We start from the raw sequence: 13,370 nt of genomic DNA on the forward strand, positions 1-13,370 counted from the left end.
GTGCCTGTACGAGCGCGAGCTCTTCTTCCTCGTTTTTGACTGTGCGTTGTATTGACACCTTTGACAGTAAAGACAGTTAAGTATTTGTGTTGAAAACAGGGACTTGGATTTTGTTTTAAATACTTTGTTGTTACTAGGGAAATGTTTCATACATAAATGTAGATAATCCAAAACTAAACCTTGTTTGAACCATTGGAAGAATTAATTAATGCTCTTGAGTATAGTAGTAGTAGTAGTAGTCACTTAAAGTGGTTAAAGACCAGCCAGGAAATTGTTTCCTGTACTTGAAAATTGTAAGTTATTAAGAGAAAGCCCTTCCTTATAGTTATGTATGTATTTTATTTATATAAGTTATTTTTGTTCATTGTTTTTCATTTAGCATGTATGCTCAACCTGAGGAATAAGCTTTCTCTAATGATGTACAAGAAAATAATGTTCCTCATATGTTTGTATTTGTAAGGTTGTTAATAAGGTTTTTTTTTTAAACTGCGTGGTAAATTATGCTGCGTTTCACTAAATAGTGGTCTTGTTGTAACTAAAGGCATATAGACTGTTGGGAAAGAGAAACTGTAATATTTTCCCACTACTGAAAAACATAGCCCAAATTTGTACAGGCCTAAGCAACAATACATTTTAACGGTCGTATTTTGTGGTGCCAATAGGTTAACTTTTGCACATAATACAGCTTCAAATATATTACTCACAGCATAAAATAGGACCTCCTTTGAAAAATACTACCATTTGCTGACAAAACATATCTTTCACCTGACTTGGCAAAATACCAAGCATCACAATTGTCTTTCTTTGTCTTTATATGATAAGCTTCCACCGCTCCATCAGACATAGATTGATGTCTAATTTACTCAGATAGCTGCTGTATCATTCCTCGATCTTGTCTTGCATTATCAAAGTTCACCACTGACAGTTCTCATAATGTCATGTTTTGACTGCAGCAGCATGCCATTTTGTCAAAGTGACAACACTACATATCCTTGCTGGGATCCTCTGAAATTGACAGTCCCATCAAATTCATGTCCTAATCAAACAATTTTCCCAATTCCAGTACCATCATTTTGCTCTTTTGCGGCTGAACTGGGGAGTTTTGTTGTCCTTTTCTAATGCTAATCTGCCCTATTCAGCATCTCTTTATGAGGCTATTTGTTGTGAAATAAATCCCCTTGTTTGCCTCCTGCATGTATAATTGATATTGTTGCCAGGCTTTTTGTTTGTGCTGCAGAGAGCTGAAAGGCGGTACTTTGGAGGTGATGAAGAAAATTGGGACTTGTAATATTGCTGTTCCAGCTGAGCTCAGCAGGGGTTGATGCCAGTGATCAACCTTTGCCCCACGTCATGCAACGCACTCATGATTACTTTCAGCAGATTATGATTCACAATATAGAGAGAATTCATAACCGCTGTTTGATATGCTTGTGTTGCTCTGCCCTGCTTTGTTTATCAGGGAGAAAACTCATCAGGATGTACTGGAACTATGAGTGAGATTTCATCCAAAGTAAAGCTGCACAAATATATCTGAAAAGCCTGGGCTCAACTTGGGTCTTCATACCTGGTGTATTGGTGAGTATGTTTTAAGTTTGCATAGACAAATGCCTAAAAACTACTGGCTCCATAAACTATTTGCTTCTTCACACTGTTTTTTTTTATCTCACTATCTTTTAAACAGCATTTCACTTTAAAGGGTATTTTCTTCCTTGTTAAAAAATGTATATAGCCCAAACGGTGCATAATAAAAACCGGTTTGATGATAGAGTAGGTATAGTCTTTCCAAGTGTTTATCAGTAAAAACAAAAAAGTGCCATGCATACATTTTTCAAATCTTACACATGAATGGCAGCACTGAAAATATTATTTTCCCTTTTGCAAGTTTCATACAGTGTTTCTGCACTGTTTCTGCCTGCTGCTCCTCTGAAGACATACAATGTGTATGGCCATTGATATGCCCTAACAGAGGTCACAATTTGCATGAGAATTAACAGCTAGTAAATTAAATTGATATTCAGTGCACATCGCCGTAGAATCCGTCAGACCTTTGTTCCCCTGCCTGGCAGAGCCCATGTTCAGCCCCTAGCTAGTCAGAAACATCTGTGCAGTTAATAATTTGATAAACAGCTTACACAAATGCTAAATTATCTTCTCCGCCCCCTCCCTTTTTCTTCCTCCCCTTGTGAGAGACTTGGAACAGTTGGCTCACCTCTCTGTGGTGTTGGGTTTATCTGTCTTTTGTGGCTGTTCTTCCACAGCATTGGTTTTCATGGCCCTCCCTTCACTCTTTTCACTATCACTTAGATACTGAAGCAGTGTTTGGGGTTAATGCAAATCCTCAATCCTCATCTATGAAGAAAAAAGGCATAGGAGTTGCCTATTGTGGCAAGTTTAAAATGAACTTGGTCTGAACATTTGTTATTCGTTCAGAGTGGAGAACTGTGACATTTAACAACACATTTTTACATTTACAATGCCATTGTGTTTCTATTGAGTTAAAGCCCATTGTTTGCCCGGAACTCAGGTGACTCCCTGTGAAATTGCAAATTAAGGTCTGACATATTTTCCGGGAGAGCATTCTACATCAGAGTGCAAAAGCTTTCAAGTTCCATGTGTTAATTCAATGGTCACTTGTTTCTATAATTGGCTGATACCTCTAGCGAAAGAGATTTGACCGGGCTTTTATAATCGTTTCAAAAAGTAGGCACTTGTAGTTGGCACAGGTATAGTTTGATTTTCACAAAGTTATATTAAAAAGATTAAATGTGTCCAGATGATGATATTAGTAGTATCTGTTCAACACCAGGTCTGATGAAATTTTAAAAAGGATTCAAAATATCACAGCCTAATCTTTATGTGTTTGTGTGTGCGAACACGTCTGCCTGCATTTGGTGTATTTGTGTGTCTATGTTTTGTGAGTACGATTTTGTTGATGGGAGAGCAGCAATTAGTTAAGTGCTATCAAGTGGATGAAAAGCTGCAACAAATCCCCTTCATAATTTCATGGAAAAGAAAGCTGACAAAACAGAATGGGAAGGACGGGAACTAGTTTCCGATGTTTCTTTTTCATTTGCAACTTAAGCAGAAATGCTTCAATCAGCTGTGTTAAGACATTTTAAGGATTTTCTTTTGTTTGTGTCTTTACACTTAAAATTTCTTCTGTAGATGTTGTCTCCTCTTTCACAAAGGGTGAGTGTGGAGATCAGATTCACCATGATGCTGCACTTGTTGGTTATTTGAATAAACATCAGGGCAGTCTCGAGTGCTGTCTGAGAGCACAATGCTTCAGTGTGGTTTTGAACAAAGACCCCCAGGTCTAATGACAGTGGCCCGTTGTTAGAGCATGCACGCCTTGTGATGTCGTAGTTTTCAGAGTGGATTCATTCTCTATTTTCTTTCATTTGTTTATTCTTTCCTTTGGCATTCACTGCTTGTCCCATCCACAGGCAGATCCTGTCAGTGGGCGAGAGAGACAGAATGGAAAGGATCAGTTTGACAAGGTTCTGTGGGCCTGGAGTTTGACAGACAGCTAGCAGGGTCGGCGTGGTACACAGCAGCAAAAAAAGGCAATGTGTGGGGCTGGGCTGTTTGGGTCAGGCAGCTGACAGCCAGGGCTTGATTTTTGCTCCTGTGTTGGACCTGGTCGGTTGCGCTGATCCCTGGCCTTGTTAAAACAGTTCCCATTCACATCCAAGTTTACCAGCTCAGGCTCTATGGAAGTCAACTGAGTGTTGTGCAGCGGGTGACTTGCACTTAAGTGAACCTATTACTGGTGCAGAACTATAGGGTAGCTTGTGTTTATTTCAGACTTGTCTCAGTGAGTATCAGTATCCTGTGTGTTGAACTAACATACAGAGGTTTTAATACATTACAGCAATGTTTCCCCTATATCATTTTAAAGTGTTGGATCTGTTGTAACAGTACCTTACAGTATAGCTGCAAAAATATTGTGTATACATACAAATTGCAGTAATAGTGATATGATATTATTTCTATTTTTAAAAGTATGTGTGTTTTTTTACAAGTATAATACCTATATCGTAACTGTTTGTCAGAGCTAGAATAGGTCAGCAGCCAGGAATAGACAGCTCATTATATGAGCACCTCTTCCGACATCCAAAGAGCCAATCCAGTCCTGGATGGTCCATTTGACCTCCTTCTCTAGAAGAGGCCCAAAGGGCACATGTTACATCAACATTAAGGTATTAGGGAATGCATTATTTGCTTGCATGAGGGGCATCATCTCTGGTCGTCCGTGGGTCACAGTCAGTTGACACTGCTACAGGATGTCACTGCGCTTATGTGGGTTTAGTCTTCCTGGTCAAATTATCCTTCGATTTGAACTGGAATTGGGAATGGCAGAGGCAGGGATCAGTTCAGGCCCCGGCCCTCTCCGCTGTATTAAGCCATCACAGTGTTGTAAGGCAAGCTCACATAATGAACCCTGTCACCGCTACCACTGCACCAATATCCCCACAACACAGCGTGCATATTGATTGCAGATTGTGAGTGCGAGAACATGTGTGCGTGTGCATGCATTCATGTAATGTATGTGTGCATGCTCGCGCAGGCTCACCTTTTTCTAGCAAGGAGCAAGGGAATCGTGTTACTCTCTGACTGATTAGAAAGCTCATGCATAGGAAATCACGACAGAGACACTGCTCCCCATCTGCCCGCAGTGCAGGTGAAAACAATTTACACATCGGCAGGCTAATGGATACATTCATAGGGAGCACAGACAGAGAGAAAGAGGGATCGAGGGGGGGGAGAGAGAGAAAAAGAGAGGGGTTGTAATGGGCCCAGGCCGATGCAGGCCGGTGGCCCTGGTCATGTGGCCAAGCCAGATAGCAGCGTATCAGATAACACATAATCACTGGGGTCAGGGACTAATGAATGCGGTCGTGGCCCACCAGAGCAGGCTTTTGCCCGCGCTAAAGACACTTGTAAACAATTCGGCTGGGTGAAACATGGCAATAATATGTTGATTCAGCAGGTAATGAGGTTCTCCCTGAATCAATACCCCCGGCTAACCCCTCTCCCAGGTGGGCCAGTGAAGAGCAGCGAGCCAGGTTGGTGATCGCACACCTCTGCCGATGACCTTTCCATGGCAGTAAGGACACGAGGCAGTCTGAAGAGGACTATTCTCATATTGCACAAGGCGCTGAGTGTAAGAACTTTCATTCGCAGCAAGCAAATGAACAGGCAGGCGCTGCATGCTAATGAGTGGCAGGCTATTTTCCACCTTTTTTATCTGCACATTATGCTCTTGACTTTGGAGAAGGTGGGAATTAGGTTGGACCTCAGTGTCAGGCTGCCTGATGGCTCCGCTCAGGAAAAACTGGTAATTGAAGCCGATGGCTGCCGCGGAGGAGGTCTGAATTTGGAAATAAACAGTTTCAAGCACTGCACGTCATTTCTAGAGAGATGACAGGGGGAATGGAAATGAGCTGTCTGGATCTAATGTGCTTTCGCAGCAGGGAAAAAAGGGGGCCATCTTTCAGATAACAATTCCACTCATTAGGACTTCAGTGCCACCGTAATGACGAGAGACCAAGTTGCTAAATTCAGAGAGGACAATTAGGAAATGCTGGCGCCCAGACAAACCGAATAAACAAGGACACGTGGCTCTGAATCCTACATATACTGTGGCTTTACATCGTGAGATACATCTAATAGCTTTCAAGATAGGTTTAAAAGGGAAAAAAAATAGCATAGGATCCTGCTGGATGCTTGCTTCTTTCTAATTGCTTGTTTATTAGCATATTTGGAAATAGAATAATTCTCCTTGCACGGGTAGAGTAATTTCTCTATGGTGGATTCAATGCTTATTAAAGGGGATCATCATGCAGTTTGTATTCAGATTTAGATTTAATACAACCAAGAAAAAAATCTGGGTTTCACTTCTGTATAATGAATACTGCGTGGGAAATTCAGTGTGCCATTACTGTTTCTCTCCCTCCATTCATTTTTAAGAGCCGAGCATTTTCCATGATATGTGTGTAGTATTGTCATGCTGGGCTGGAGGAACAGCAGTGAGCAGTGTAAAAAAAACAGACTTGATGAGACATTGGTGACACTTGAAAGCTGATTTTTTTTTCTTATAAAATCCTCTGTAATTTTGGCAGATCTGGCCTCTTCGCCTTCCTCTTACTTGGCCTCAATCCACTGTACCCCCTGTGGCTACCACAAACTTCTCAGGCTCTGCAATGGTCCTGTGTAGCGCTGCAATGTGTGTGTCCGCTGCATCACTCTCCTTTAGGAGCTACAATGTCTCCCTATTTCAATTTCCAAAGGATTACCAACAACAATGCATTTCCTCAGCAGTTGTGTAAAGTTCCTCCACTCCCCTTCTTCACACACTCATGATGCCCAAACAAAGCCCTCAACCCCAAAATATAAACTATAGACATTTAAGCAGGATTCCATGAGTTGACTGATCATTTGCTCATTACAGTCTTCCAACATGTTTGCTAGGATCTCTCTGGGTAACACATTTGTTTATACACTTTTGAATGGCAGCAGCAGTTAATCTCTGATGCTTTTTAATGTGGCATCAATGTAGCATGTAAAAAAAACCGCAACCTTCCATGGACGCGGCATGCAACCTTGATGTAGCGGGCGAGACCACAGGGGTTTCTTAGACTGCGATAGCCTTCATGCTCATGAATAAAACAGGGGGTTTAGGGGGCTTCCTGTGCAGCTAATTCACAGTGCAGAGCTTCCAATCTGTTTTTATGGTACTTGGGCGGAACAATTTCTCTTCCCCTGCTTCAGGGCTGCATACAGCCAGTGAGCGGATTCTCGGCAGCTCGTACAGGGATAGTAATTTGCCATAATCAGTCATTGTGCACTGGTGAGTTCAGCACAAGCTGAGACATATGATACATTGTGGTATTTCTTCAATTTTATGCAAATAAACAAAGCAGCGCTGCTTCTGAAATTGCCCTTCATTTCTGACATGAAAATGTCTGATGGCAACATAACTTTCATGTAGCTGTGCGATAGCAGTGATTTATAAGCTACGCTTTGCTGTTCTCTTTCAATGAGTTGTTTGTTAAGCTTTTGTCATGAAGTTGTTTTTGAACAAACAACTGATTGTGTATATCACTTTATCCTTTTAAACCAAACCTCCTGCTAAATACCAAGCAACACATTGCCATCACTCACTGCAATTAGTGATGAGGAACGCGGTTGTCTTCCTCGTGAGTCCTGTTTGCAGACTCATTACCAGGCCCTGCTGGTTTCTCCTGCACTGAGAGGAAGTTAAACAAAGCGCCACTCACACACAGCCCCTCCGTGGCGACAACAGGCTCCAGACCCATCGCCAAACGCTGCGAAGTGAAGGGCCTGCGAAAACAAACCACTATGACACCCTTCACTCTTTCTTCTACTCGACCGCACCCCGTCACCGTCCAAGCCAATCAGTAGTACCTCGAGCTACGTTAAGAACTGAGAAAACAAACCCCCAGGCAACAAAGCCACAAACCTCTCCATCTTAATTCTACCGTGCACCTCATCATGTCACAGATAACCTATAAAGTTTACCTCCCTGCCTTCCTTTCTACATGTGACATCATTGTTTTACTTTTCTGATTATTCTTCATAAAAACAAATTGTGTTTTTTAATATTGATCTTATAGAAAAATGTGACCAGATAAACAAAAGTCGTTGGATAAACATATCGATATTCTGCTTGTGGACACACAAATACAGTGTACACACACAAGAGGCAGAGGGGACCTAATTAAATGCAGACAGTGACTGTGTGGACTGGCGTACAGTGGAGCCGGGCCCCAAGCTGCCACAGCAACAGTTCATCTCGGCCAATTAGATGTTGCATCAAAGCCAGGGCAGCCATAAAGCGGGGGGTTCACAGGCGTCATTGTTGTGTGCGTGGTCAGCAATCAGCAACGTCCCCTGCTGAGAACTGACGCCGTTGAAGCCGTAGAGAGGGTCACCTGACAACAGCCCGTACAGCAGAGGCCTGCCTGCCTGCTGTGTGATCTTCTCCTAATGTCTGTGCGACTGAACCGTAGGCCTCTGGGATGGAAGTAATGGGATGTGGAAAAAAAATACATATCTGATCTCCCACCAAGTTGGTCCTCTTTCAATCAGAATATTTGTGTGCTTGATCCCCACAGTACCTAAGTAGGGTGCAACCAAACTAAAGATAAAAAGTGACTACTTTTGCACAAGTAATTAATAATACAAAACTGTTGAATCACAGCAGCTTTGATCTTTGCTTTAGCTCCTGTTTGGCCATGTCATGAGCAAGACATCCAGTGATTACCTCCCTGCCATGAGGTTTCACGCTCATGTACACATTTTCTGATTTAACAGTCCACATGCATGTTTCATTTCTCTTGATTTCGGTGAAAAAATCAGCCTAGAAAATTGGAATGGGATTAACTTTATCACTGTTGCATTTTGGTGCAGCGGTTTATTATGTGCATCTATAAACGAAGACGAACATTTCATATAAGTAATGAAACAGGCATGTACTATGCAATTTTTACCAAAGATTTCACTTATTCCCCGGTACTTATATCTCAGAAGTCAGTCATATCTAATGTTGATAGAGGTGATCCTGTAAGAGCTGTTAAGAGAATGACAGCAGAAAGAGAGTTGTCAAGAGTAAATGTTTAACCTGTTGATGGGCACAGGTACTGAGTCTCCTGGTCCTCTCTGAGACTGAGCGACTGCAGTCTGTTTCTCTCCTCCACCCAAAGCTGTGAGTGAGGCTGGAGTCGGCCCAGGATGGGTTTCCCAGGATTATGAGGGGGTCAGGGCTGGAGTGCTGCCACTCTCCCTCTCAGCAGCCGAGCCACAGCTCCCTCATTATACCTGAGGAGTCAAAACAATACCCATGGTGCACTGGGGCCTCTGGGACAGGCCCACCCCATGCCCCATACAGGGCGGGGTGGACTCACTTCCATATCAGCGATAGGGCAGAAGGAGATATTTCTAGTACGTACATACATATGAGAACAAACGTGCGTGCTGTTGAGAAATAATTCCAGAGAGCAGGAAGCACTATGTTTGAAATTAGTTTTCAATATTTAAACTTATAAGCGCACTTGAGAATACGCATTTACACTCTAACATTCTTGTGAGCGTGTCTGTTGTAGGTCACAAAGTGTATTGCAGTGTATGGGTGGCAAATAGAGCAAGCCTTCACAACACGTAAAGGCATCCATGAACCAATCACATCAATAGGCTTTGTTAATTTACTTCTATTTATTTATATATTTCTTGCTTTCCTTCAGTGAAACATAATTACAGATTATGTAATGTTAAGGCCTGGCATGTTGATTACTGTCCAGTGTTTGAAAGGCTGCAGTTCTTAGTGAATTAGAGGATGATTAGTGCATGGCAAATCTACTTCATTCTAAATATGTTAATTAACACGCTACGCAGTGGGTGCTGTAGTTAAAAGCACTAGTAACCTCACACAGGCTTCAAATGTAACCACACTCTAAATTGCTTGCCGTGGGTTTCTTTGAAAGGCTATATTTAATTAAATGCCATACAGTAGCCATTTCGAGGCTAATGGAACTTATATTATATGTAAGAGATCTGGTGAGGAGTCACTTAACCATCCATTACGGCTGCGGTTTCAGTTCTGCAGCACCGTTTCCCAGCCACATGTAAATGACGGGGATTAAATCAGCATTCTAATACAATTTAGCTGCAGGTATGAGATGTGTGAAGTGAGAGTTTTGCAAACTAGTGAGCTAGATTTCATTGATGACTTTTTTTTTTTTTGCTACATTGTACCATTGTGTACTGTCTATAGTACATTATGTGATCAGGATCTATGATAATGATTTAACATAATTTATTTTCAGAAAATAAATTATGTTAAATCAAGAGCACAGAGCCACCTAGTGTTGGCACTATCACACAGTGGACTCCTCTTGTAACCTAAGGTACCCTGTTGTCTCTAAAACACATATAAAGTGTACATATGAGCAAAGTTGTGTGACAGCTTTAAAAAAATATCCATTTTAGGTTGATGTAACAGCATCTTTAACAACAAGCAGGAAATAATGCAGTGAATTTAACCAAATGTATTTGCATATAATGTTGTTGCTCTTTACGTTTTAGTGTACTATTTCAACTTTTGATTAGTTTTCAGCACAACAACATGAACTACCAATCGTACACACCTCCTTGTTTCATTGTGGCAAGCTGCTCCAGCATGGTTTCTCATATCTTGGTTAAGGGTGCCCCCATCTGGCCAACAGCTCACTAGTGTGTTCTCAGAGTGTGTGAGGCAGCTCAGTAGCTTCTTTGGTTCCTCCTCCTCCCTACTGTTCGTTCTCTCCACTGATTCCTATTATAAGGGCTAATTGTTAGATAATATGGATTGTGTGTAAACTACCTACACTTATTTAGCATTAGAATAAGGTTGATTATAATTATTTCAGACGTGTGCTAGTAAGTGTCCATTGTGTGGAATTTAAGAGAACAGGAACTACTCAGGAGTTGTGGAAGATTTTTTTTTTTTGCACCAGAATTTTGAGGATTTATTTTTATCCTTCTCTCCATTTCTCTCTCTCTCTCTGGCACCCTCAGGGTCCGTGCAGCAACAGTTGTTTTGGGGAGTCTTACTGTATTGGGCGAAAAAAGGATGGAGGTGTGCGGCGGTGTAATTTGCAGCATAGCCGGAGGAGCCCATTTTCGTGTGCGTGGTCACTGGGCGCTGGCTGCTGTTCATCAGCACGGAAGTCTATGAGGTGAGGAAAAATTGTAATGATGGACACTGAGCGGCGGGAATCAGCTGCTCAATAAGCCCCCCTAATTGCTTAGCAACAGTGTTCCAGGGTCTCTCATTTGAGATCAAGAGTTTAGTGGACTGAAGACTCCGCTTTGGAGAAATAGAGCTTGTGCCATTCGATAAGGCGGCGGAGAAATGGGCTCTATCTTCTACTTCCTTTGTGCCCTCCCCCCCATTCCTCCACCCCCCTCTTCTCTCTCTCCTTCTCTTTCTCTCTCTGTCTCTCTCCCACTGACCCCCCCCCCCCAACCCTTTCCTACCAGGATGATTATGTTACTTTCAACTGCATGATGTATTCAGTTCACTAGATTATTTTCTGTCATCTCAGTTAATTGAATTCTGTCCATCACATATAGATGTTTTCACATTTGCATAAAGGTTAGAGTGGTGAAGAGTGTCAAACTTCAATTTAGACAATGTCACTCAAATAAATATACTGGCCTCTTTCTCGGTCTCTCCCCCTCTCCTGGATCTCCGGAGGTGGGTATTTACGGATTCTGTCTGAATTTAAATAGATCTGTATTCCAGGGATGCGCTGGCTCTCATATACATGTAAATATGAATATGAAAATGACCGGATGGCTCTCTGATACGGGTTGCATGACTTTGTGTGGTTGGTTGTGTGTGAATCTTTTCAGTAATCTGCATGTTGGTGCATGCTTGATTTGTTGTGTGTGTATCTGTCCACATGGTCACCCTCACGGCAGGTTTGCGACACAGACAGTATGTGGGCAACACTCTCCTCCACAGAGGCTCACAGTAAGCACTTCCTCCTACTCCCCTACTCATTGTCAAGTGCCTCTAACATTCAGCCTACAACCGTCATGTGAAAAAGTAGGACCATGGCAGGAGGAGTAAGAAAAAAGACCTACCCGTGTATAATGTGTGAAAGCATCCATACATGCAGACACACGCGCATAAAAGCATGTGGTTAGATACACACATTCAGTTTACACACACACTCCATTGAGATTTTAAAGTAGTTTCTCCATGGCAAGCAATCTGTAAAATGGCTACGACTGACAGAGGGAAATGGAGCATAATAACATGTCACACAAGGAAACATAGCAAAGAGGGGGAGAGAAGCAGACTCCTCTGACAGACAAGAAGACCCGGGCCAATTCACATTTAATAAGTGTCCCGGAATATCCAATTATGTTTGCTTTTGAAAATTGATTCATGTGTCTTTAGCGGCAATTTTCATATTAGCCTCTTTCAAATAAACATCTATTAGGTTTATGTATCATATTGGCGTGTGGCGACAGCAGCAGCCAGAGCTAAAATAAGTCTGTGTCAGTTAGTCAATAAATGGAAGCGCGAAGACGACGGACAGATTAGAGTGCTTATCTCCTTTCATCAACTCTGAATGCCGACTGAATTGAAGGTCAATATCTGAGGATTCTCCAAGCCGAGCGGGCGTCTGGAGAGTATGGATTGGCTAGTGCTTGCAGCGCCTCTGTCTGTCTTTGTGGGCCAGCCAGGGCCAATTTCAAATGTGTCACAGCCGCATTAGAGCCAACAGTTACCTGGACAAAAACACTATACATTATACTGCATTCCTCTTTAACACTGCTTCCACCACCGCTCTCTTCTCCATTCTTCTTTCTTCCCTCGCCGTCTCAGAGTTCTCCTGGTGGTCTAGATATGTCACACTGGGGGCTTTGTCACGCCTTGTGACACATGGTGTGAGTTATCTGTGAAGACTTGGGAAATGTCTGCTAAGAGACAAGCAAAGGTGGGTTTTTATTTATGATAACATGAAACACAATTGTGTGCTAGTATTGACTGGGAGATTAGCAATCTTTTTTCACTAGCAGATGCAGCTAGACGCTCGGCAAAGGAGAAAGTTCTTTTTTGATTGTAAATTAGAAAACACAAATATGGGGGACAAACAAAGAAGGTGAAAGCATCTTTTCAGTGGGCCATCTGTTTACAGCTATTTTCAAGGTTGTTCATTATTGATTACATCTCTGTTTCTCCCTCCAGAGACACAGTCAAAAACAGGGTAGATAAAGAACTATTTAAAAACTTATTCAGGCAGTGTATAGCTATATCTTGTTTCCTTTCTTTCCCCTGGTTTGCAATGAATGCAGAGGTTCTCTAGTTGGAAATGGACAGTGAAATCCTGATGGCCGTGAACGGGGCAGATGGCGCTCTGCTCTCGCCTCCAGCTCCCAATGTTTGTGTTTGAGCTTAGCTCTAAAAATCACACAAAAAACAGATAAAACAACATCGGCACTCATCTGGTGCCACACATGCGTGCATGCAGAATGTGTGCACACGTGTGTGTGTGTGTGTGTGTAGTTGATGTTGGTTACGAGGCTGTGGAGGTGGCGCTTGTATATTGAAGGGTCTTGTCCAGTGTGTCAGAGGGCCCTTTCGGCTACTCTCTTCTCAGACAAAGCTTTGGTGAAGGGGCTCACTCCAACAGGACATGGCTGCTGGGGGGAGAGAGCAGCAGCAGCACTCCAGACCTGCTCGCCTGCAGGAGGAGGCTATCTCAGCCACCTCGTCCACTCCTCAGGCTGGCCGATACCCTCCACCACCACCACCACCCACGGGGAAGGCCATATCTGACCTTATCTCAGCA

Source organism: Semicossyphus pulcher, unplaced genomic scaffold, assembly GCF_022749685.1.
Source record: "Semicossyphus pulcher isolate SPU_LCO1_2020_fin unplaced genomic scaffold, fSemPul1.0.p SCAF_14, whole genome shotgun sequence".
Lineage (NCBI taxonomy): Eukaryota > Metazoa > Chordata > Actinopteri > Labriformes > Labridae > Semicossyphus > Semicossyphus pulcher.